Source organism: Budorcas taxicolor, chromosome 21, assembly GCF_023091745.1.
Source record: "Budorcas taxicolor isolate Tak-1 chromosome 21, Takin1.1, whole genome shotgun sequence".
NCBI lineage: Eukaryota > Metazoa > Chordata > Mammalia > Artiodactyla > Bovidae > Budorcas > Budorcas taxicolor.
This window is the reverse complement of record NC_068930.1, coordinates 11,930,217-11,955,720: the sequence shown is the minus strand read 5'-3', so window position 1 is coordinate 11,955,720 and position 25,504 is coordinate 11,930,217.

The window sequence follows — 25,504 nt, the reverse complement described above, 5'->3', positions numbered from 1 at the left end:
CTCCCTAAGATGCTAAATGCACATAAGCATTTTTTAAGCCCTCAATTTTCCTTGCCCCCCCCAGTTCTGACCAAGGGGGCACATTAATTACTCCAATTCATCATAAGTTAATGCCTATTAATAAATAACAAACCTACTTTGCTTCAGAGAATATAACTTATCTTTCAAGTCTTTCCAAGGGGAGGTTCCAATCTTCCCTCAGCTGGAGACACAGACCCTTTGACTGCTATGGAAGATCCTAAAAGCACATTGTGTCCATCGACTTTCTCAATCGAGTGAACAATCCTTCACATTCATCATGTAGGAGGGAACTCACCCCAAACTTGGCTCATGGTAAACTATGGGCACCAGGAAACCTGGCCTCCTGGGAGCCTTAAGAATTTTTCAGCGATTTATGCTTCGCATCAATTTAATCTCCCTGCTCTAGTTTGAAGGTCAAGTTCTGAGTCAATTAAATTATTTTTGAAAAGTCACAGAAAGTGTAGGAATTTTTCTCAAGATTCAAGATAGTGCTGACTATTGAGTAGCTAAATGGAAAGTAAGTCTTATTAACAATAACAAATTGAGAGTTGGAGGTGGGGGTATGAGTGAGATATGCAACTGGATAATCAGGCATTCAACCAACAACTAAAAAATAAAATAGCATGGCCATTTTACATTCTTATTTCATTCTGTTTTATGACTCTCATTAAACGTATTTTTATTATAAAGAAATATGTGCCACGTGGAAAGCATGTATAGATATTTAAACATATAACATGCGTGAAATAAAATTGAATGTAGTCCCATATGATATTTCATAATATTGGAAGCTGAGGCTTAGGAAGTGTATCCTAATGGGAAATGAGACTGTATAATACTTTTTGTTTAAACTGTTAAAATTCCAGAATTCCTTGAAGAAATGATGCCTCAAACTTTGAACAGAGCTAGACTTCTCGGCAATAGTTTTTAACTGGAATATGCCTTGGACTTTCCCTTGATGGTGAAAATTGGAAATGATCTTATAACTGAGGGGTTTGAGATATATTTGCTAAGAGTTATTGTTGCTAATAACAATAATATCAGGGTATGGTGAGTTTATAAAGAGGCTAACTTTTGGAAATAGAAAGACCTGAAAGTCATCAAAAATCCTCGTCTACGACCAATTTCAAGATGAGCTTGTTTAAAATTTCCCTCTGCTTTAATTATTAAGCAGAAAAGCAGGCAAAGGGAAGAAATGGAAAGGAGAGAAAGAGAGAAAAAAGAACCTTAAAACAGAAATTTACTCATAAATGTGATTCTCTCTCTTACAGCTTCCCTGAAACATTAAAAACCAATTAGGAGTGAAGAAAATTCTTTTCCTTGGAGTACAGTTAATAGGCCCAATTTTTATCTTCCTAGTTTAAATATGTTATTTTACTTTAATTCAAAGGACTTTTCTATATTTCCAAGAAATATTGATTTATAAACAGTGAAGTTTTTTGAATTTATTAATTTTAATTGGTGACTAATTACTTTACAAAGTTGTTTTGGTTTTTGCCATACATCACCATGCATCAGCTGTAGATATACATGTGTCCCCCAGCCTGAACTCCTTTCTGACCTCTCTCCCTGTCCCATCCCTCTGGACTGTCCCAGAGCACTGGCTTTGAGTGCCCTGCTTCATGCATCCAACTTGCACTGGTCATCTGTCTCACATATGGTAATATACATGTTCCAATGCTATTCTCTCAAACCATCCCTCCTATGCCTGAAGTTTTATCGTTATCACCGTCATTTTGTAACTGGTGACATGTCTTAGTTAATATTGCATATGAAGACATCATTCTGAAATTTCTTATTAGTCTACTTTAGGCCAATTTATTCCTATAAACTCACATATGGGGCAATACTGTGTTTCCAGCATTCAGATTAAGCTGTGGTTTCGGCTGGCCCTTGCTCTGAACTTGCACAATAGGACATTCTCATGGTCTCTTTGCTGTGATAAATCTCTTCTCTTTTCCTCTCTCTCACCTTGAAAATAAATATTTTATTTAATTATGATGTTATTTATGTATTTATGATATTAGTATTTATATTTATACATACACATATACACACTTGTGGCACTAGTGATAAAGAGTCCACTTGCCAATGCAGCAGAAGCAAGAGATGTGGTTCGATCCAGGGGTTGGGAAAATCTCCTGGAGTAGGAAACAGCAGCCCACTTCACTATTCTTGCCTGGAGAATTCCATGTACAGAGGAGCCTGGAGGGCTATCGTACATGGGGTAGCAAAGAGTCAGACATGACTGAGCCCAGCACAGATAAACACAGATATATACCTGTGTATAACAATAAATCAAATGCATTTAATAGGTAACAGATCTCAATGTGGAATAAAATTCAAAAGATGAAAAAACGATTTATTGAAAAATTAGTCTCTTTCTCTCCATAACCCCTAGGTTTCTAGATTCAAGCGCTGTCACAAATTTAGTCAGTAACTTTTGAGGGACTTGCAGTGCATTTGCAGGCATAAATTGTCTGTGGGTATATTTGCTGCATGAGTGTATTTTATGCTGCTGCTGCTGCGAAGTTGCTTCAGTCGTGTCTGACTCTGTGAGACCCCAGAGACGGCAGCCCACCAGGCTCCCCCGTCCCTGGGATTCTCCAGGCAAGAACACTGGACTGGGTTGCCATTTCCTTCTCCAATGCATGTAAGTGAAAAGTGAAAGTGAAGTCGCTCAGTCATGTCTGACTCTTAGCGACCCCATAGACGGCAGCCCACCAGGCTCCCCCATCCCTGGGATTCTCCAGGCAAGAACACTGGACTGGGTTGCCATTTCCTTCTCCAATGCATGAAAGTGAAAAGTGAAAAGTGAAAGGGAAGTTGCTTAGTCATGTCTGACTCTTAGGGACCCCATGGACTGCCCCCTACCAGGCTCCTCCGTCCATTGATTTTCCAGGCAAGAGTACTGGAGTGGGGTGCCATTGCCTTCTCCTGGCAAGCACTTTACAGTTTTCAGTAATCTATTTGTGTACATAAAAGTATATTTCAGGGAGTTCCTCACAAGAATCTAGAGATTGGCCTCATCCTTTTCAGAGTTGGCATAGCATTTCATTGTATAAGAAGTGTTTTTTTGTTGTTTTATAGAACTCTTTTATCTCATTTAATTAGCTGTACCTTAAATTCAACCTTTAAAAATTAGTATTATATTTTTACTTGAAATTATAAATATCAGTTCCCCCAAACTTTCTAATGAACTGAAAATTATAGTTTTCTTCTTAGATCTAAACTTTATTACTTATTGCTTATTACTGATGAATATCCCTCATGCTGTAGAATACACTATTGATTATCTACTTTGTGACCATCTTCCTTTTCCTAGATCTCATTATAGAAGCAGACATTTATAACTACTCCCCCTCCATCTTCCCCTGGTGAGAAGGTTAGTTATGCGACACAGTTCTTATACACAAATGTCCACCAGGGGTGTTGAGAGAGAGTATCCTTCCGAAAAGCAGGGGTGGTGTGCATGAGGGAGCCCCATGTTGGTTGTCTTCCATCGGAACATGGCTGTGTAAGGCTGAAATGATTGGAGCCGCCTTGAATTATTGACATGATGAGATTATGGACAGCATGGCTGAGGGTCGATAGGTAAAAGGGGAAAAGATGTATTTGAGCCACAATCCCCGAGTCCACTAGCCGCCAGATTTCTTTCTATGTGTGAAGAACAGCTTTTATCCTCATATGCTGTGCTTAGTCGCTCAGTCATGACCGACTCTTTGTGACCACATGGACTGTAGCCCACCAGGCTCCTCTGTCCATGGGAATTTTCCAGACAAGAAAACTGGAGTGGGTTGCCTTGCCCTCCTCCAGGGGGTCTTCCCAACCCAGGGAGAGAACCCCATCTCCCACACTGTGGGCAGAATCTTTACCATCTGAGCCACTAGGGAAGCCCAAGAATACCGGAGTGGGTAGCCTATCCTTTCTCCAGGGTAAGCTTTACATGAGTTTTGGTTAAATGTTTTGTCACTCAAAGCCAAAGACATTGGAACTCACAGAGACTCCAGCATATTGCCAGGCACCAAGCATCAAAAAGCAAGTAGACACCCTCTGTGCCCCGTGTATAAGACAGACTTCATCGCTTTTTGTGTCTGTATGGCTGGTAGCATAACTGAGGCCATCTTGGCCCCTGACAGTTCCTCTTGTCCTTCACCTGACCCTACCTGGAAGTGTACCGTGCAGTGAAATAATTCTCTATTATCAAGGGCTTTGTAGTTAATAGATTTGTTAATAATCATTAAGACCAGGCAGAGGAACCAGAGATCAAATTGCCAACATCCGCTGGATCATCAAAAAAGCAAGAGTTCCAGAAAAACATCTATTTATCCTTTATTGACTATGCCAAAGCCTTTGACTGTGTGGATCACAATAAACTGTGGAAAATTCTGAAAGAGATGGAAATACCAGACCACCTGACCTGCCTCTTGAGAAATCTGAATGCAGGTCAGGAAGCAACAGTTAGAACTGGACATGGAACCACAGACTGGTTTCAAATAGGAAAAGGATTACGTCAAGGCTGTATATTGTCACCCTGCTTATTTAACTTCTATGCAGAGTACATCACGAGAAATGCTGGGCTGGAGGAAGCACAAGCTGGAATCAAGATTGCCAGGAGAAATATAAATAACCTCAGATATGCAGATGTCACCACCTTTATGGCAGAAAGTGAAGAAGAACTAAAGAGTCTCTTGATGAAAGTGAAAGAGGAGAGTGAAAAAGTTGGCTTAAAACTCAACATTCAGAAAACTAACATCATGGCATCCAGTCCCATCACTTCATGGGAAATAGATGGGGAAACAGGGGAAATAGTGGCTGATTTTATTTTTCTGGGCTCCAAAATCACTGCAGATGGTGACTGCAGCCATGAAATTAAAATACACTTACTTTCCTTGGAAGGAAAGTTATGACCAACCTAGACAGCATATTAAAAAGCAGAGACATTTCTTTGCCTACAAAGGTCTGTCTAGTCAAGGCTATGGTTTTTCCAGTGGTCATGTGTGGATGTGACAGTTGGACTATAAAGAAAGCTGAGCACCAAAGAATTGCTTCTTTTGAACTGTGGTATTGGAGAAGACTCTTGAGAGTCCCTTGGATTTCAAGGAGATCCAACCAGTCCATCCTAAAGGAGATCAGTCCTGGGTGTTCACTGGAAGGACTGATGTTGAAGCTGAAACTAATACTTTGACCACCTCATACGAAGAGTTGACTCATCGGAAAAGACCCTGATGCTGGGAAAGATTGAGAGCAGGAGGAGAAGGGGATGACAGAAGATGAGATGGCTGGATGACATCACTGACTCCATGGACATGGGTTTGGGTGGACTGCAGGAGTTGGTGATGGAAAGGGAGGCCTGGCATGCTGCGGTTCATGGGGTTGCAAAGAGTCGGACATGACCGAGTGACTGAACTGAAGACCAGGTAGCCTTTATTTTCTGTTAGTCTCCAAACAATGACAAAAACTTTCCCTGATATATTCTTGACACCCATGATACTAGTAATCGATTCATGAATCATATCTTACGCTTGTCCGAGAACCTACCTGCATACCCTAGGTTAACTATGAAATTGTCCCACTGGCCCCTCCAGTGTATGGACTATAGCTGTGAATGCTTCTAGATTACTGCCCACTCAATCTCAATCCCATCCTGTGAGTAAATTACTGTCTAATAAACTGACCCATTCATTATATGGAGTTGCCTGCCTTGTTTTTTTAGTGTTAAGATGCCTTCTCCATTTGATGGGCACTTTCCATTCCCTCTGTCCTCAGTTCTAAAACAGTATCAATGTTCTCAGTTTTTGTTTGTTGACCAACACAGATCTTCGCCAGAATCTATGCTAAAAATATGTTTTTTTGGTCATTGTAGATTGTGACCACTATCAAGCTTTATATATTTTCAGACTGTGATATAGTGGAGATACTGGTCAGTAATAGTAGTACATGGCATGTGGTCCCATCACTTGATAACAAATAAGTGGGGAAAAAAAATGGAAACAGTGACAGATTTTATTTTCTTGGGCTCCAAAATCACTGCAGATGGTGACTGCAGCCATGAAATTGAAAGACACTTGCAACTTGGAAAAAAAACTGTGACAAACCTAAGTTCAGTTCAGTTTAGTCATTCAGTTGTGTCCGACTCTTTGTGACCCCATGAATAGCAGCACACCAGGCCTCCCTGTCCATCACCAACTCCCGGAGTTCACTCAGACTCACGTCCATCGAGTCCGTAATGCTATCCAGCCATCTCATCCTCTGTCGTCCCCTTCTCCTCCTGCCCCCAATCCCTGCCAACATCAAAGTCTTTTCCAATGAGTCAACTCTTCGCGTGAGGTGGCCAAAGTACTGGAGCTTCAGCTTTAGCATCATTCCTTCCAAAGAAATCCCAGGCCTGATTTCCTTCAGAATGGACTGGTTGGATCTCCTTTAGAATGGACTGGTTGGATCTCCTTGCAGTCCAAGGGACTCTCAAGAGTCTTCTCCAACACCACAGTTCAAATGCATCAATTATTCGGTGCTCAGCCTTCTTCACAGTCCAACTCTCACATCCATACATGACTACTGGAAAAACCACAGCCTTGACTAAACGGACCTTTGTTGGCAAAGTAATGTCTCTGCTTTTCAATATGCTATCTAGGTTGGCCTTAACTTTTCTTCCAAGGAGTAAGCGTCTTTTAATTTCATGGCTGCAGTCACCATCTGCAGTGATTTTGAAGCCCCCCAAAATAAAGTCTGACACGGTTTCTACTGTTTCTCCATCTATTTCCCATGAAGTGATGGGAGTGGATGCCATGATGTTAGTTTTCTGAATGTTGAGTTTTAAGCCAACTTTTTCACTCTCCTCTTTCACTTTCATCAAGAGGCTTTTTAGTTCCTCTTCACTTTCTGCCATAAGGGTGGTGTCATCTGCATATCTGAGGTTATTTATATTTCTCCTGGCGATCTTGATTCCAAACCTAAACAGCACATTAAAAAGCAAAGACTTTACTTTGCTTACAAAAGTCTGTATATCAAAGCTATGGTTTTTCCTGCGGTCATGTGCAGATGTGAGAGTTGGATCATAAAGAAGGCTGAGCACTGAAAAATTGATGCTTTTGAATTGTGGTGCTAGAAAATACTCTTGAGAGTCCCTTGGGCAGCAAAGAGATCAAACCAGTCATTGCTTAAGGAAGACAACTCTGAATATTCGTTGGAAGGATTGATGCTGAAGCTCCAGTACTTTGGCCACCTGAAGCAAAGAGCTGACTCACTGGAAAAGATGATGGGAAAGACTGAAGGCAGGAAGAGAAGAGAGTGACAGAGGATGAGATGGTTGGATAGCATCACTGACTCAGTGGACATAAGTTTGAGCAAACTCCAGGAGATGGTGAAGGACAGAGAAGCCTGGTGTGTTGCAGTCCATGGGGTTGCAAAGAGCCACGCATGACTTGGTGACTGACTAACAGCAAGCAATAGTACAAATTACTTTGTCATAATGATTTTAAAATTCATAAATATATTTTTGAAAGGGTATACTATATTATTGCATAAATTATCACTTTTCAGTTCAGTTCAGTCGCTCAGTCGTGTCCGACTCTTTGCGACCCCATGAATCGCAGCATGCCAGGCCTCCCTGTCCATCACCAACTCCCGGAGTTCACTCAAACTCACGTCCATTGAATCGGTGATGCCATCCAGCCATCTCATCCTCTGTCGTCCCCTTCTCCTCCTGCCCCCAAACCCCCCCAGCATCAGAGTCTTTTCTAATGAGTCAGCTCTTCTCATGAGGTGGCCAAAGTACTGGAGTTTCAGCTTTAGCATCATTCCTTCCAACTATCACTTTTACAAAATCGTTATTTCCTGGTCAAAAAAGAATACTGATTTCATTTATGAAATAAAATGTAGAAAAATAAATCAATGATGTATGATTTTTTTTAATTGTGTTTTTAATGCTCGTGCATTAGTCAGTGAAATATAAAATGCGTTTATTTTAAGATTTTGGAGAAATAATATTCATGATAGCTTAATAATATCATTTGATTTACATAAAGAAAAAAAATTGAATATATTTTATACAATTTTTTCTCAAGAAATAGAATGAAGATAGTAAGAAAAATGTGATTTCAGCTATATAAAAGTATATATCCTCCTGAAGACTCAGAGGTCCTAGAAAAGATACTCAGTGGTTGGGTGCACCAAAAGTTTTGGTTAAATGCTCTCTCACATAATAATTTAAAACAGGTAATTGCTAATATGGCAAACTTTAAGGAAAGTTTTTGGGGTAAAGGATTCAAATCTAAGCAACAAAAATTAGAAAGGGACATAGCGTGCACAATTCATGAGTTCACTAACAGCAGATGATTTCAGCAGATAGGAAACTTCTATTCAGAAATCAACTTGTAAAAAAGAAATGTTCTTACTGACAGTTCTTCAGACCCTAACTGTATACTGTTGCCTCAAATGGCACAGGTACTTGAAGAAATGAAACAAAGCAAGCCACAAGAAGCTTTGTACGAAATCATATATAATAAAAGTCAAAATGCATAGATGTTTCCTAAGATCCATTTCATTAAAATATATATATTTATAAAGGTAGTAATCTTTTCACCGTAGTAAATGGTCAGGAGGAAAAGTAAATTAGAGAAGAGTTGTGGGATTAAAGTACCATTGAAGATTTCTAAAGGAAAGAATTAGAATAGACTAACACATTCACTTTTTTTTTTACTTCATAGTCATGAACTTATAAATTCCATTGAGAAAAAAAATGTTAATTATATGGCAATACAGTTAAGATAACTACTAAATATTAGAATCATAAATATTTTTACTACTACAGTTAGACAGTGGAAAAGAATTGATACTTTTCCCTGACATTCTTCCAAGTTATTCTGCATGATCCTGTTTTATAATGCATTTATGACAGTGTAATCTCATCTCTACTATGTAAATTGAGTTGGATTCCTCTTTTCTTCTTTCATCTGCAGCCCGTTTGACTGGTGTCAGCTAAATAAATGTTTCGCTGAAGGATAATTTGGTTACCCTCCAGCCCTTGAATGTCTGGTATTGCACAATCAAGGAATCGGTGTCACATTAAGGCAATTCTTTTAATATAATCAAAGTTCTCATGTTGTGCTTGCCTTTAGATGAAACAAACTAATGAAATGTATTGACCCTCCTCATGCACTTCTGAAGTGAAATGACTAAGCAGTGTTGAGACGACATGAAATACATTGACATTGATTGTGAAGTCGGTGTTTCCCAGTCACACTGCTGGCTGATTAAAGTGTCACATTGACAATCTAGCCTCTTTTGAACAGGAAATTAATATCAGTTTGGTGGCAAAAAGAATCTTCTTCCACAAGGAAACTCACATCTTCGTTATTCCTTCATGGAAAAAAAAAAGGTCACATCTTTTGCACCAGCACAGCCTTGAGTTTTCTTGTTATGACAGAATAATCACAAGTGTCATCACTGTAATTATTTTAAAAAGATTGGATGCCTATGTCATTTCATGCTAACTTTGGTTATGAATAACTCAAACATAAGGGGATAATAAAGAAAAAGTAAGAAATTTTTGAACATTTCATTAACTCATTTGAATGGACATTTGGTTTAAACGTTAAAAGGTTAAATTATTACCAATTCCTATACATAAAATAAGAAATATATGGCATATTTCTGAAATTCTAGCTATTTGTTATTATGCCAACAAAGTTAATTCTACAGGCAGTACATTTTTATTTGTAGAAGTTACCATATGCCACTGTTTTAGGATTCAAACTGGAGAAGAACCTACAAGATAAAGGATCAAAGTGTGAACATGCTTGATTTGTCAGCTGCATTACATCCTATTACCCCTTTTCATGGAGGAAGGAGATTATTCCTCTAAGTTTCAGGTCTTCCAGTGCTTCATTAATTTCCCTCCCAATCTTGCTTAACAATTCACTCAATAGATAATACAGTTTGGACACCACTTAGGTTAATAAATGAGCAAGTGCTACTTATGTAGAAAGAAGCATTTCACTAGGTTTCCTTTAGTAGAAAGGGTATGAGAGCTATGAGTTGGATTAAAAATAAAGATAAGGAAAAGGGTAGATATGTGACTGGGCCTGTCTTTTTAAAGTTCAATCATGATAAGATTAAAGGTAATCCTATCCAGATCTGAGTCCATCTTGCTGAATGTAGAACCCTGTGTCAGCATTTTCCTTACATTATTTACCATTCTCCTTATGCCAGCTCTCACTTCCAGTGAACTCCCTTCACCTCTGTCCTACAAAGTTGAGGAGAATTTCCATCCAAAGTTGGGCAGTAATTTCCATCCACCGTTGGGCTATTTTTCTCCTTCCCCTGTTCCTGATCGGTACCTTGAGTTACAGTTTGACAGTCTGCAGTCACAGTGAATGCAAGAGCGAGTGGCTAGGAATCAAGACTTTAGTCCCACCACATGCCCAACCACACCACCACCAGTTAAAATGGCTCCCTGCCTTCAGTAGCTTTTGTCTGGCATTGTCTGCTTTTCTTCTTAATTATTTGCTCTAATTTCCCAATCCATTTTGCTAATAACAAGTGCCTGCTCTATTTCTAAATGCAGATATGTTTCATTCCACAAACATTTCTTAAGTGTTTCATTTATCTTCTAATATGTAATACTAGAAAGAAAATGTTGGGGAAAAACTCAAAGGAAATGAGGTTTTTTACTCTAGAATGCCTTCACTACTTCTGCCCTTCGGAATTTAGATCCCACCAGTTCAGGCTTCCTAGCACAAATTTAGTAAAAAAAAAAAAAAAAAAAAAAAAAATTAAAAATGATAGCTGCTTTGAAGGATAATATTCAAATATTATCATGATTACCCTTGGTCCAACACTTGAAATTTTATTGTTGAGTTTTAGGAATTCTCTGTATATTCTGGATTTCAGTTCTTTTTCAGATATATGAGTTTTGCAAATATTTTCTCCCATTCTGTGGATTATTCTTTTAACTCTGTTGATTGTGTCCTTTGATGCACAAAAGTTGTACAGTTTGGTGAAGTCAATTTGCCTGCTTTTCTTCTGTGGCTTGTGCCTTTGGTATCATATCCAAAAAATCATTGCCAAATGTAATGTGATGAAGCTCTTTTCCTTTATGTTTGCTTTTAAGAGTATTAGAATTTTAGCTCTTACATTTAAGTCTTTGATCCATTTTAAGTTGATCTTTGTGGGCAAAGGACTTAGATAGACATTTCTCCACAGAAGAGATACAAATGGACAAAAAACATAAGAAAAGATATTTAATATCACTAAGCATGAAGGCAATGCAAATTAAAACCAAAAGGAGTCACTGCTTCACATATATCTTGTTAGGGTGACTATTTGCAAAATAAGCAAATAAGAAAAAAATCCCAGATAATAAGCACTGGTAAAATTGTAGAGAAACTGGAACTACTGTGCATTGTTGGTGGTAATATAAGATGGTGCAACCACTATGAAAAACAGCATGGCAGTGCCTCAAAAGTTAGAGATAAAATTACTATATTATCCAGCAATTTCATTTCTGGGCATATAACCAAAAGAATTTCAAACAAAGGCCCATATGGACACCAATTTTAATAACATAATTATTCACAGTATACAAACTGTAGAAGCAACCCAACTGCCCATCAGTGGATGAGAGGATAAACAAAAGGATAAGCAAAAGGTAATAGAAAATGTGTGCATTCATGCTTAGTCACTCAGTCGTGTCCAACTCTTTCAACCCCATGGACATAGCCCACCAAGCCCTTCTGTCCATGAGTGCTCAAAGCAAGAATACTGGAGTGGGTAGCCATTCCCTTCTTCAGGGGATCTTCTCGACCCAGGAATAGAAACTGGGTCTCCTGCATTGCAGATAGATTATTTACCTGGTGATCTGAGCCAGGGAAGCCCCTGTTTCCATCTGTAAGCAACTGAAATATTATATATATAACTGATATATATATATCAGTTTACAAAATTAACAAATTAACAACTTACCTAATGAAGACACACAGTTTTCTGCTATGCAGAAAAAAATGACTACATCTAATGGCCTTGCCTAGACTCATGTGCTTTTGTTTTTTTTAAAATAGACAAGCATCAAAATGATTGCAACACAGGTGGAATTGGAAGAAGGAAAGGGTACTGGACTCAAAAAATAAACATCTGGATCTAGCAGAAGGCTCTCTTCTCATTATTTCATGCAAAATCAGATAGGAGGTTTATAGGATACAATAAAAGATCTGGGACTCTCACAGATGATGCTCCTTTTTTTTTTTCCCCTGCTGTGTGTGTTGTGTGTGTCAGTTGCTCAGTCTTATCTGACTCTTTGCCACCTCCATGGACTGTGGCCTGCCAGGCTCCTCTGTCCTTGGGATTCTCCAGGCAAGAATACAGGAGGGGGTTGCCATGTCCTCCTCCAGGGGATCTTCCCAACCCAGAGAGTGAATTTGGGTCTCCTGCATTGGAGGCAGATTCTTTACTGTCTGAGCCACCAGGGAAGCCCCCCACCTCTTTTTTTTCTGCTACTAAAAGTGAAATAAAGAAATTAAAGAAAGAAAAGAAAGAAAGAAAAGAAAGCATTCTTACAGTTTTTCTATTAAATCATTGGCATTTTTCTATTAAATCATTGACATTTTTCTATTGCCATTACAACTGTAAAACATAATTTCTATCTAGAATTATTACTTTTCTAGAGTTGGGTATGAGAAGACGCACAGCTTCTCAAAGGAAAGTTTTCAATGACCATTTCTTAAAAGACACAATTACTGCCTTCACTGTAGCACAAGGTTATTCTGTGGTCAGGGGCAATATTTGTGAAATATGCACTTTTACATGTAATGTCAAACCCCAAGATTGGCATTACAGTCATAGATCCAGGTGGCTGAATTATATAGTTTCTTGCTATTTCCATCCACACGAGCCTTCACTTATTACAGTGCCCAAGTTTCATGGTAGGGGCCTGCTAACATCACCCAATAGCTGTAAGCAATGCTCAAATCAACTCATCTTCTGTAGTTCTCTTTAATGGAGTCTGGATGATGAATTTACATCTATATATCAGAAACATTATCTTCTCCTCTACATTGCTAATGTCAGAAAATTGCCTCTCTATAATTCATCAAAGTATTTCTATAGACTCACTCCTTTATTATCTCTTCTCTTATAAATTGTGTAATTCCTCTTCATTCCTCATCAGGGAAGACCTTTAATCTTGCCTGGCTGCATTCTGCCTGTCTTTTTATATTAAAGGGCTTGAACAGGGACTACTGGAGGCGATGGGAATGGTAGCCAGCAGTGATTCAGATAGACTTATGGAAGTGACTTAGAAACGGCTCAATAGAAAACATTCTTCCAATAGATCATAGACCCAAAACGTGATTTGTTTGTTTGATAAAAATTAAGATATCACCCCTATTTACACTTTATTTTTCCTTCAGCATCTTTATCCTATTGTACGGACTTATCTTTCTGGCTTCGCTCTCACACACATAATTTAATTGTTCATTTTGTTTAATAAAAGAGACTAAAGGGAGTGAAACTCTGACCATGTAGTCAGTGCCTTTCCATCCCAGTGTTGTGACGGGACCCTGGGAAAAGACAGACATGCCTATATGATTCACATCATTTGATTTTTCAATGCTGATTTCACTCTTCCCCTTCTAGCTTGCTCCAGGAGTGCTTCCTTAGAGGCTCAGAAGGTAAAGAATCGGCCTGCAATGCAGGAGGCCTGGATTCGATCCCTGGGTCCGGAAGATCCCCTGGAGAAGGAAATGGCAACCCACTCCAGTATTCTTGCCTGGAGAATCCCGTGGACAGAGGAGCCTGGCGGGCTACAGTCCATAGGGTTGCAAAGAGTCGGACACCACTGAGCAACTAACGCTTTACTTTTAGTGTGTCATGGATGTAGAGGGTAGACCCTCTCCTCAAGAGCAGACACGTCATTGACAAATGTATTATGAGCACTGACTTCATACTGAGAAGCACACTGAAAAGATAAAATCAGTATTCTATCAATATCTTCCAGTGAACATAAACACATACACTCTAAGTATGACTTTAAAACTCCAACAACAATCCCAAAGTGTAGGTTGGCCATACCATGAGAAATTTTACTTCTTCATCTGGCAGACTCACTGCTCATAAGAAGGAAAGATCATTAGGTTATTTATGTCCTCAGATGCAACAGGTATAAGGATCTTCTGACAGTGGTACAAATGATTTGCTTTTAGCTTTGAAGAGTAATGAAATAATTTGTCCAAAGAATAACAGAAAAATACAAGACTATAGTAGAGATCATTTTTATTTAGGACTCATCTAATTTCTGATACATATTACCTGTTCGATAAATGGCTTTGGGATTGAGAGGGTATTTGCACAAGTTATTTGGTTTCTGTGATTTTTACTTTTCTCATTTGTAAGTTCAGTATACAGTAGGGATTAGGATCTTAAGCTGTGGAGCCTTACCCTTGACAGTTCTAATCCTAACTGTGGCACATCTCTAAAATACAAGGATATTGGGGAGAGGATTTTCCAGTATTTTTTTCCTGATGTGGGCCTGGCCTAGAGCTGCTCTAAAGAGGTTTTTGCATGAGATTTATACAGTGAGAATGAAGGGTCATCCAATACATGTGACTAAATGCAGGAGGCCCCTGCAGGACCAAGCACTATCTCGAGTCTACTGTTAACCTCAGGCTGTGGGGTAACATTCGGGCCGCTTCAGTTTCCTGGAGCAGACATTTTTTTCCTATGGAAAAGAGGAAGAGTGCATCCTGTAGGTCACCTGCCTTGTCAGGTTCAGTTGCAGTGAGTGATAGAAACAGGGTCCACCCTGCTTTCCTGGGTTCTGCTTTGTTCTCGCAGGTTCCGGATTCCTCTCGCTTCACATCTGGCTTTTCCCCAGTCTTCCAGTCTTCTGCCCTGATGATTTTTAGTGATTTCAGAACCACCAGGAACAGAGACAAAGTATTCCTTAGATCTCTTTACCAGCCTCTCTTCATGATTTCTTATTAGTGACTTCTCTCTTATCCTCCAACTATACAACTTCTTTCAGAAATTTATACTTTACCAGCTCCTTCCAAAATTGTATAATTTCTAATTTCTATAATAAATCCCATTCTCCAAATGATTCATTATAATTTTACTCTTCTGGTATTAGAAGATGTTGCAGTATAGTCTTTCCAAATGGGTTTGGAGGTCTAGAAATGATTCTATGTTTTGATGCAATTTAAAGAAATCAAAGATAAAGTTTTCTAGTACTAAAAGAACCTCTGATTGTTCATACCATGAAGTGACAAAATTCTTAAACTATCACCTATGCACACCTAAAAGTAAGTGACTGTGGAAGGCACAACCTGGTGTTATAAATTAGCTGTTGCTGTTGTATCTTTCCTTTAAAATCAGTAGGGTACACAATGGAGTATTACTCAGCCATTAAAAAGAATACATTTGAATTAGTTCTAATGAGGTGGATGAAACTGGAGCCTATTATACAGAGTGAAGTAAGCCAGGAAGAAAATCACCAATACAGTATACTAATGCATATATATGGAATTTAGAAAGATGGTAACAATAACCCTGTATGCAAGACAGCAAAAGAGACACGGAACTATAGAACAGTCTTTTGGACTCTGTGGGAGAGGGAGAGGGTGGGATGGTTTGGGAGAATGGCATTGAAACATGCACAATATCATATAAGAAACAAATCGCCAGTCCAGGTTTGATGCAGGATACAGGATGCTTGGGGCTGGTGCACTGGGATGACTCAGAGGGATGGTACAGGGAGGGAGGTGGGAGGGGGGTTCAGGATTGGGAACACGTGTACACCCATGGTGGGTTCATGTTGATGTATGGCAAAACCAATACAATATTGCAAAGTGATTAGCCTCCAATTAAAATAAATAAATTTAAATTTAAAAAGATTAGTAGGGTAAAGTACTTAAGTACTTAAGTACAGTAGAGAGCTTGAGGATTCACAAAAACCAGATTTGTTAAAAGAAAGCTGAGGTCTCTTTCTATGGGTTGCTGAATTACATTTCAAATGGAACTAATAACCAAGCAAAGTCTTTTATGCTCTCTTTAGGGCATTGATTGGGCTTCCCTGGTGACTCAAATGGTAAAGAATCTGCCTGCAATGCAGATGTGATCCCTACAATGTGATCCCTGGGTCAGGAAGTTCCCCTGGAGAAGGGAGTGGGTACCCACTCCAGTATTCTTGCCTGGAGAATTCCATGGACAGAGGAGCCTGGTGGGCTACAGTCCATGGGGTCTCAAAGAGTTGGATACGACTGAGTTTCACTTTGAATCTCTAAACTCTGAAAAATATTTTGTCTCACTATAAGCAATTATTTTATCCTACCTAAGATCATTCTCTTTCTTGAAGAAATTGTAGGGACCTCTTCTGTGGCAAATAACTTACTGAGCTTCTCAGGGCCTAACCCGGTCACCTCTTGTTGCCTCTAGTCCTATAACCAGACAAGGTTGGAAATATACTAAGGGAACAGATAAATTGCTTGGTTTTCCAATTTATAGCACCAGACACTGGGGGTATGTATATGGAAATGGAGCCTAAGGATGTTGGAGAAGAATGAAAGGAAAATAGTGTTGGATGGAGTCAAATTGGTAGATGTGATTACAATAAGCAGAGTGGTTGGGAGTGACTGGAAGTTGGTTCCTTGATCGGTTGAAATGCAGAATCATAGGCTACACTGAATGAAGCTGAAATACTAGTTAGTATGTGAGATTGGTATGCTAGAACTGCTTACTCAGCTCCTAACTATGTCTTCCAAAAGAGGTCAGAGAATACTCCCCTCAATAAAGCTTGAGAATTACCTTTATGAGTAGAACCCCATTATCCTAAAGAATTCTGTGGTGATTATTCCCTTCAGGACAAAAGTAAGAGTAGCAAATAGTGCCATCAAACTGAGTTCTCTGAATTCAATCAAAATGATGGAAACATGAGGTTAGAAGTATCAAGTGGAAGCACTTAATCACAGAGACAGGGTTGGTGTGGCAACCAGAAGGAAAGTCAAACCAGAGAAGTAATCAAAAGGATTTGACCCACAGAGATCTTTGGCATTGGCTAATTAATCATAGTGTCCTTCTAAATTAAATAGGTGTGCATCCCACCACTGTATCACCTTATGTGTTTGAGTTGAAAATCTCTATTTCTAGTGAAAACATATATTAATGAATCAACATGCTATAGACATGAGTCTTCAACAAATTCCCAGACTTGAGCCAGTGAACAGTCCCAGGATAAACTTGTATAAATGTGGGGAGGAGAGAATCAAGTCAAGTTTAGGAACAGTCTTACTCTACCACCAAAATTTTATACCATAATTTATTCTGCTAGCCTTCTCCAGAGGGACCAGCAGCTATTTATCAGAGTAATATGAACCAAGAAAGAAGAAATTACCCACCTTTCTCTGAATCAACACTAATTGCTGAATTAACCATTGTGGTCTACCAACCTGAAGGGGTGCTTATTTTTCAAATTTTATTTTTAATTGGAGGATAATTACTCTACAATATTGTGGTGGTTTCTGCCATACATCAACATGAATCAGTCACTGGCAGGCATGTGTCCTCTCCCTCTCAAACCTCCCTCCCGTCTCCCTTCCCATCCCACTCCTCTAGGCTGTCACAGATCACCAGCTTTGGGTTCCCTGCATCATACAACAAATCCCCACTGGCTATATATTTTACGTATGGTAATCCATATGTTTCAGTACTACGCTCTCAAGGCATCCCACTCTCTCTGTCTCCCACTGTGACCAAAAGCCTCTTCCCTATTTCTGCATCTCCTTTGCTTCCCTGCAAAGAGGATCATCAATACCATCTCTCTAGATTCCATATATATATGGTAATATACAATATTTTCTTTTCTACTTCTGACTTACTTCATTCTGTATAATAGGCTCTGGGTTCATGCACCTCATTAGGACTCACTCAAATGTGTTCCTTTTTATGGCTGAATAGTATTCCACTGTGTAAATGTATCACAACCTCTTTAGAGAATGGGAGCGTATTGCGATTAGGTGATCAGTGGAATTTTGGCTCATGTCCATGTAACAGAGAGCTCAATAGATACTTGGGTTTACCCTGTGGTTATTTCCATAGACATACATAGTAACTGGCAAAATTCTTATGCTGGGTCTCTGATTTGTGAAGTGAATGTAATTATGATAGAAAGGGCCGTGTAGAAGGCAGTAGAGTTGCCTTTACCTACTGAAGTAGCAACCGTAAACAAACAAACATGTTTCTGGAGTGATTTCAGAGATTACTTGATCATATCAAGAGCCTGAAATGTGGAAGGTGCTGAAAAAAAGCAAAAACAGGAAGTAAATTCTTTAATCACCCTTTTCGACTTACACATTTGTTCTGTGCTGAGACACCGCCTCAATTCAGGGCTATATAAGCTCTTCAGTTCTTTGTTCTAGTCTAAACATCAGGCATCTTGACCATCCCTCCATTCCACAGGATATTATACCATCCTGTTACACGGATGAGTTGATGACTAGGAAGTCACAAATATCTAGACAATTTGGTATGACATAGGAATGCCAACATCCCACAAGAATTCAAGAGCCTGAGAGATCAGTGAACCATGCAGGATTCTACTGTTTGAGACTAGTTGAACTGCTATTTCCGAGCTAAAGAACAAGTGTTTGCATCTGGCTAGTTACTTGGTAAGTAGTTTAGAATAGTATACCAAAATGAGACATGTGTTTCTTCCAAAATTAAAAGTAGTCTACTATGTAGGGACAATACAGAAAATATATTCAGGAATAAGTTCCCTGACAAGGAACTGAACCTGGGCCCCCCGCCTTGGGAGTGCAGTCTTAACCACTGGACCACAGGAAAGTCCCCTCCTTTAAATCTTGTTCATTTACTCTTCATGCAGAGCAGTTTTCATTGCAGCCTGGATCTGTTGCAGACCTTCTCTTTTCCTGGGCTCCACTCAGAATCTTTTGAGTCACTTGAAAGCACTTCAGAATAGCATACCAAAATGAGATTCAAAATGAGATTCAAAAAGTCTACTATGCATTGTCCCTACATAATAGACTTTTTTTTTTAATTTTGGAAGAAATGCATATCTCATTTTGGTGTGCTATTTCTAAAGTACTTACCAAATGACTGAAAAGAGTCTGAGTTAGACAAGGCTGTGGTCCATGTGATCAGTCTGATTAGTTATCTGTGATTGTAGTTTTCATTCTGTCTGCCCTCTGACATGGAGAAGGAAATGGCAACCCACTCCAGTGTTCTTACCTGGAGAATCCCAGGGACGGAGGAGACTGGTGGGCTGCCGTCTCTGGGGTCGCACAGAGTTGGACACGACTGAAGCGACTTAGCAGCAGCAGCAGCAGCAGCCCTCTGACATAAGGATAAGAGGCTTATGGGAGCTTCCTGATGGGGGAAACTGGGTCTTGTTCTGATGGACTGGGCCATGCTCAATAAATCTTTAATCCAATTTTCTATTGATGGGTGGGGCTGTATTCCCTCCCTGTTGTTTGGCCTGAGACCAAACTGGAGGTAAAGAAGATAATGGTGACCTCCTTCAGAAGGTCCATGCACACACTGCCACCCTCAGTGACCCTGACCCTGCAGCAGCCACCTCTGACCCACGCCTCTGCAGAGACTCCTGGACACTCACAGGAAAGTCTGGGTCAGTCTCTTGTGGGGTCACTGCTGTTTTCTCCTGGTGTGCACAAGGTTTTGCTTGTGCCCTCCAAGAGTCTGTTTCCCCAGTCCTGTGTAAGTTCTGTAATCAAATCCCACTGGCCTCCGAAGTCAAATTCCGTGGGGGTTCTCAGTCCCTTTGCCAGATCCCCAGGTTGGGAAGTCTGTTGTGGGTCCTAGAACTAAGATATAATCCAAAATAACTAATTATTTAACTATTTATTGGTTAACTATTATTTAATTATTTATTAACTCTTATGTAACTATTTCTAAATAACTAATGCACATGGCTTCAGTTATAAATTATTTTAAACATTTCAACCATCATTGTTATTAAAATGAGTATAGGAACTTCCCTGGAGTTTTCCTGGTTAAGACCCTGCTTCCTCTGCAGGGGGCACAGGTTTGATCCCTGGTCCTGAAACTAAATTCCCACATGCTGTGAAATGCAGACAAAAAGTAAAAAGAAACAAAGAATATGATTCTTATTTTTAACCCAAAACTATGTAAATAATTTAAGCCCATTAAAGAGCTACTAGTATTAATGTAATGCATAAGCACATAGAGCAAAATGCATTGTTTATCCTAGATCTGTAGAAAAATAAAGATAAAATACAGACAGAACTGTTCTTGCCTTGATACCTTCCTTAGATGAGTTCATTCACCTCAGTGGATTCAGCTACAGCTCAGATGCAAGTGGCCCCAACATATATGTTCAGGCTCATGAAAAATTTTCACTGATGTCCCCTGACAGGTGAATTCCAGAGACTTAAGTTCTGTGCTGAAAGAGGTGGGCTCTTCATAGGGAGCCACAGTCGGAAAGCAAGCCGCCATAGATATGTGCACGTTCGCATGAAGAGCTGGCAGGAACTGTCTTCCCTGAGATGCCCAGTGCAGTCCTCCTGGCCTATGAAGTACTGGTGTTAGGCGCACTGCCTAGGGTAAGGTTCCCAAGTCCTCTTCTGGCATGCAATTGCCCTTCAGTGACTTAGTGTAAGGAATACTATGTTTCTGCTTTTCCTGTGGGGCTTCACAGGGGGCACCAGTGGTAAAGAAGTTGCCTGCCAGTTCAGGAGATGTAAGAGACATGGATACAATCCTTGGGTCAGGAAGGTCCCCTGGAGGAGGGCATGGCAACCCACTCCAGTATCCTTGCCTGGAGAATTCCATGGACAGGGGAGCCTGGTTGGCTATAGGCCATAGGCCTCAAACAGTCAGACCTGACTGGTGACTTAGCATGCACTTTGCCTATAAAAAAATAAGATTTTTTTTTTTCTTGCAATGAACTATATAGGTTTTCTGGTAGGGAAATTGAATAAATAATCTTGTTTAGGCTTCAGAGACAAAGCAGAGCAGGCCTCTGACCCTGCTTCTAACCTGCCTGGGCACAGCCCTGACTTGGAGTGACTGCCTGCCATGAGTGCAAGACTGGAAGCATCATAGATAAGATGGGGGAGGAATCTTGAGATCGTTGAGCCCCTGGAAGGGGCCTGACTAGCCAAGACACAGGCTTAACAACATTGCAAGTTTTATGTGACAAAACCACTGGCATTAACACGAAACCAGGCTTGCAGTTTGGGCACAGATTGATGATACTGTCAGTCTGCATCCGTCCTGGGATTATAACTCTGTTTCCCTGATAGCTCAGTTGGTAAAGAATCCACCAGCAATGGAGGAGACCCCAGTTCAATTTCTGGGTCAGGAAGATCTGCTGGAGCAGGGATGAACTTCCCACTCCGATATTCTTGGGCTTCCCTTGTGGTTCAGCTGGTAAAGAATCTACCTGCAATGCGGGAGACTTGGGTTCGATCTCTGGGTTGGGAAGATGCCCTGGAGAAGGGAATGGCTACCCACTCCAGTATTCTGGCCTGGAGAATTCCATGGACTCTATAGTCCATGGGGTGACAAGTGTCGGACACGTCTGAGTGACTTTCACTTTGGGATTATAAGTCCCCCCTAAACACTGCAATCTTTTGAAGTGTCACCAACCAAGCAGACACGCTGCCTAGATTCTTTCCCAACTGGGACTCCAGATGTGCTGTGTCATGGGACTTCCCAGTGCTGTTTGAGTCTGGATTTTGGTCAAAACCCAATTTGATGGTGGATCTTCTGCTCTTTCTGTTTCTCTTTTCTTTTAATGTAAGTATGCTGAAAGTAAGCTAGATAATTCTCTAATAAATATTTGTATTATCTATTTGTATATAGCAAGTGGCTTATTTTGTTAACAAATCCCTTGAACCGAGACAAAAATGAAAACTTCTGGCAAAACGTTTTCTCATTCTATTCCCTGGTTTGTTTCTGGTTTGTGGCACTAATATTTCTCAACCACAAAGCAAGTATGTCATTAAAAAAAAAAAAAAACACACACCAACAGATAAGGATAAATGTACTCTGGGTTCATGCACAAAATGCTTGAAAGTAAAAAAGAAATAAAAAGGATAAGAGCTTTTCAATCAATTTGATTAAAAAATGTAAGTTAATTAAAAGAAGACTCTATCTTTCCCTAGAAGGCTACGCTGATCTTTATTATTAATGCATACCAGGATTCTGTAGCTGTGTATAATGATATCTTGTAACATCAGGAGCAGTTTCATCTGCAGCCTAATTTGTTATAAAATCTTTTCTAGTATTCTTGAAGTGTGGCCTCTGCCCCCACCTCCCTCCTGCTTCTGGGCTAGTTTTGAACTCTGAGAGAATGTCTTCCTTTTTACTTTCACCTGAGAATTAATTTGCAAGATTGTTTTCAGCTTTAAAGTAGTTTTCCAACTTTCCAAAAAATCATTTATAGGATTTTCACTTTGCTTTCATTTTTCTGCTTTATGTTCTATTAATAGACACTATTGTCAAAACATCATACATGTTATCATCTCTTCTGTAAGTACAGTCTTATTAGAGAAAGGAGATTAATGGGTGTTACATTTTAATTCAAACATTGGAGTTGAGAAAGATTAAAATATTCCCAAAATAAGAGGATGAAGCTTAATTGAGTGATTTATTCCTGTATTCATTCACATGAATGAGTATATACTGAGCATTCTCTAAATTTGATACTGGGAAGATATAGATGTTTAAGAGAGTTTAAGACACTACTTGCAACCAAAGGGATTATGATATTTAATACCTAGTACTTGTTGCCTTAGATACTGCAAAGATAAAAGGAGAATTAAGGTACAGTACCTACTTTCCAAGGATTATGATTTCTTACAAATGTGTAAAACAGAGCCCAATATTGAACATTGCTCTAGCTTGTGTGTGTAAAAGATGTCTGATGTGAAAATCCACATGGGCCAAAGGGTTTGAAGGAGACTTTGGGAAGGAGATGGTACTTGAATTGGATCAAGACAGATGGGCTGAATTTGTGGTATATTAATGCTGTATAATATTGTACAGAAGGATAAAACAATGAATTAGATGAATAAGTATACATAATATACTGCTGAGTAAGAAAGAGAAAGTTTTTAGCAAGGAAAATTTTTTAAAAACGTGTTTTTCATTATTTGTAAAATTTAAGTCAAAGTCTCTAAAAAAAGAAAGGAGAGAATGATGGGCTTAGTTTGGACAGGTGGTAAGTAGTGGGGGAGAGTATGGCAGAAAGAAAAGTTTTCAAATGCCATATAATATTCAGGAACATGGAAAAGACTGGTCTATCCACAATAGACATATACGGAGTAACCATCTCAGGAGAGAAATACGACGATGTGGGAAGAGATTTACACTTCTACGTTATAATCTGCAAATCAAGAGCTAAATCAATAGCAATATCTTCTCTTGATTTAGACAAAATCCAGCAGTCGTACAGGACAGGCTGGGAATGCCTGGAGCCTGGAAGTTTGCTTCCCTCTTTTGTAAAGAAAATTCTGGAGAAAACGGTCAGCTACCCAGAAGAAATCAATCCTTGAGAGAGAGGGGGCTGTACCTATGGTCGCACATAATAAGAAGTCATGCAGAGACTGAACAGCAGTGAGCAGATATAATATTCAAAGTTATTGGCAGAGAACTTATTCACATTCTCCAGTATAAAACAGGAGAGAGAGAAGAAAACTCAGAATTTGATTTAACACCCAAATAGAAGTCAAGGTGAGGAAAAGAGAAGAGAAAGAAAGCTAGATAACCAAAACCAATTTAGATAAGTGGGAGGAAAAGTGTGTAAAATGGGGACCAAATGAGAGTCCAAGGAAGAAGACTTGCAGTTGCTGCCTTTTAAGTGGCTGGGCTGTTAGAAGGGTGGGGAGGACGGGGGCAAACCAAGCCTCCTCCCCTTCTAGTTCTCTTAGCCACTGAATCTTCCGATGGAAGATCTAGTAAGAAAGGTGGAAATTAAATACCTTGAATCATTAACTTTCCAGGTACTGGTTCATTAGAAACATGACCCAGCATTCTTGAACTTGGCCAGTCCTCAGTTGTCCTCCTCTCAAGAAGTGGGAAAGGGGGAGTGGACAGAGATGAACTGTAAGGATCATTTGGCCAACAACGTCTTGCTTAAGGCTCACAATACAGAGACAGTGAACTTTGTGTGGGTTGCTTCCTAAAGTAATTGTCTAAGTTTGAAAACTGTGTAATCAAAGTGATTCCTTGTGTGGCTTAGAGTATACACTGAAAAAATGAAAATGTTGGTCGGCCAGTCACGTCCGACTCTTTGAGACCCCATGGACTGTAGCCCACCAGGCTCCTCTGTCCATGACATTTTCCAGGCAAGAATGCACTAAGATGCTGTTAAAAAGAAATTATAAAACACAGTGATTCTCTCAAGGAACAGCTTTGGGGACAGGTAGAATAGGACAGCCTGGCAGCTCTGCTACAAGAGTTCACTCAGGGATATGCCCTTTTTTCCCATCACTTCAACTCACACATCACTGATGAGAAACCTGTCTCATGGCTGCACTGATCTGCAAGGGATGACCAGAAATATAGCCTCTAGCTGACTGGCCTTTGCCACTCTAAAGAGATAGAGGACCCAATGAAAGTCTATGTTCTTAGGTTCTGTTCCTATGGAAGAAGAAGGGACAACGTTTGAGAGAAAATCAAGTTTCTATCCCTGTCTGCCTTTCATAGCCAACCAAATCATGCATTACCCTCTCAAAACTTACTCAACTTGAATGGAAAAACTCAGGGTCTCATCCACCTACTGTAACCATTTCAAAGTCCATGTCTGTGTATGATATGAATTCCTCTGTCATCAAGCCCAGCTCTGGCACCTTGAAGTTTAGCAGCTTATAGTACTCTTGCCTGGAAAATCCCATGGATGGAGGAGCCTGGTGGGCCACAGTCCATGGGGTCGCTAACAGTCGGAGACGACTGAGCGACTTCACTTTCACTTTTCACTTTCATGCATTGGAGAAGGAAATGGCAACCCACTCCAGTGCTCTTGCCTGGAGAATCCCAGGGACAGGGGAGCCTGGTGGGTTGCCATCTATGGGGTCGCGCAGTGTCGGACATGACTGAAGTGACTTAGCAGCAAACATCTCAGCAAGTTATCTGCCTTCCCTCAATCCCAGTATATCATGGCAATGATATACCTCAACTCAATTCCCATTGAGAAAAGGAAAAAATGGAAGGCACACAGAAGTCAGTGATTCATTGTTGTTACCAAATCCTCCAGGCAGGCATGGCCAATACTTTCAACCTGTCAGCAAAGTTCTTTCTCTCTGGGAGGAGCTCTCTTGTCGATTATGCTCCAGGCGCTCTGACTTCACAATCTGAAAGATTCTTCTTTTTCATTACCTTTGGGATGCAACAGAAGCTGATGAGGGAACATAGTCAGCTCTTGAAAGTGCATAGGTTTGTAACTGTTTGGGCTTCCCAGGTGGTGCTAGTGGTAAAGAACCAGCCTGTCAAT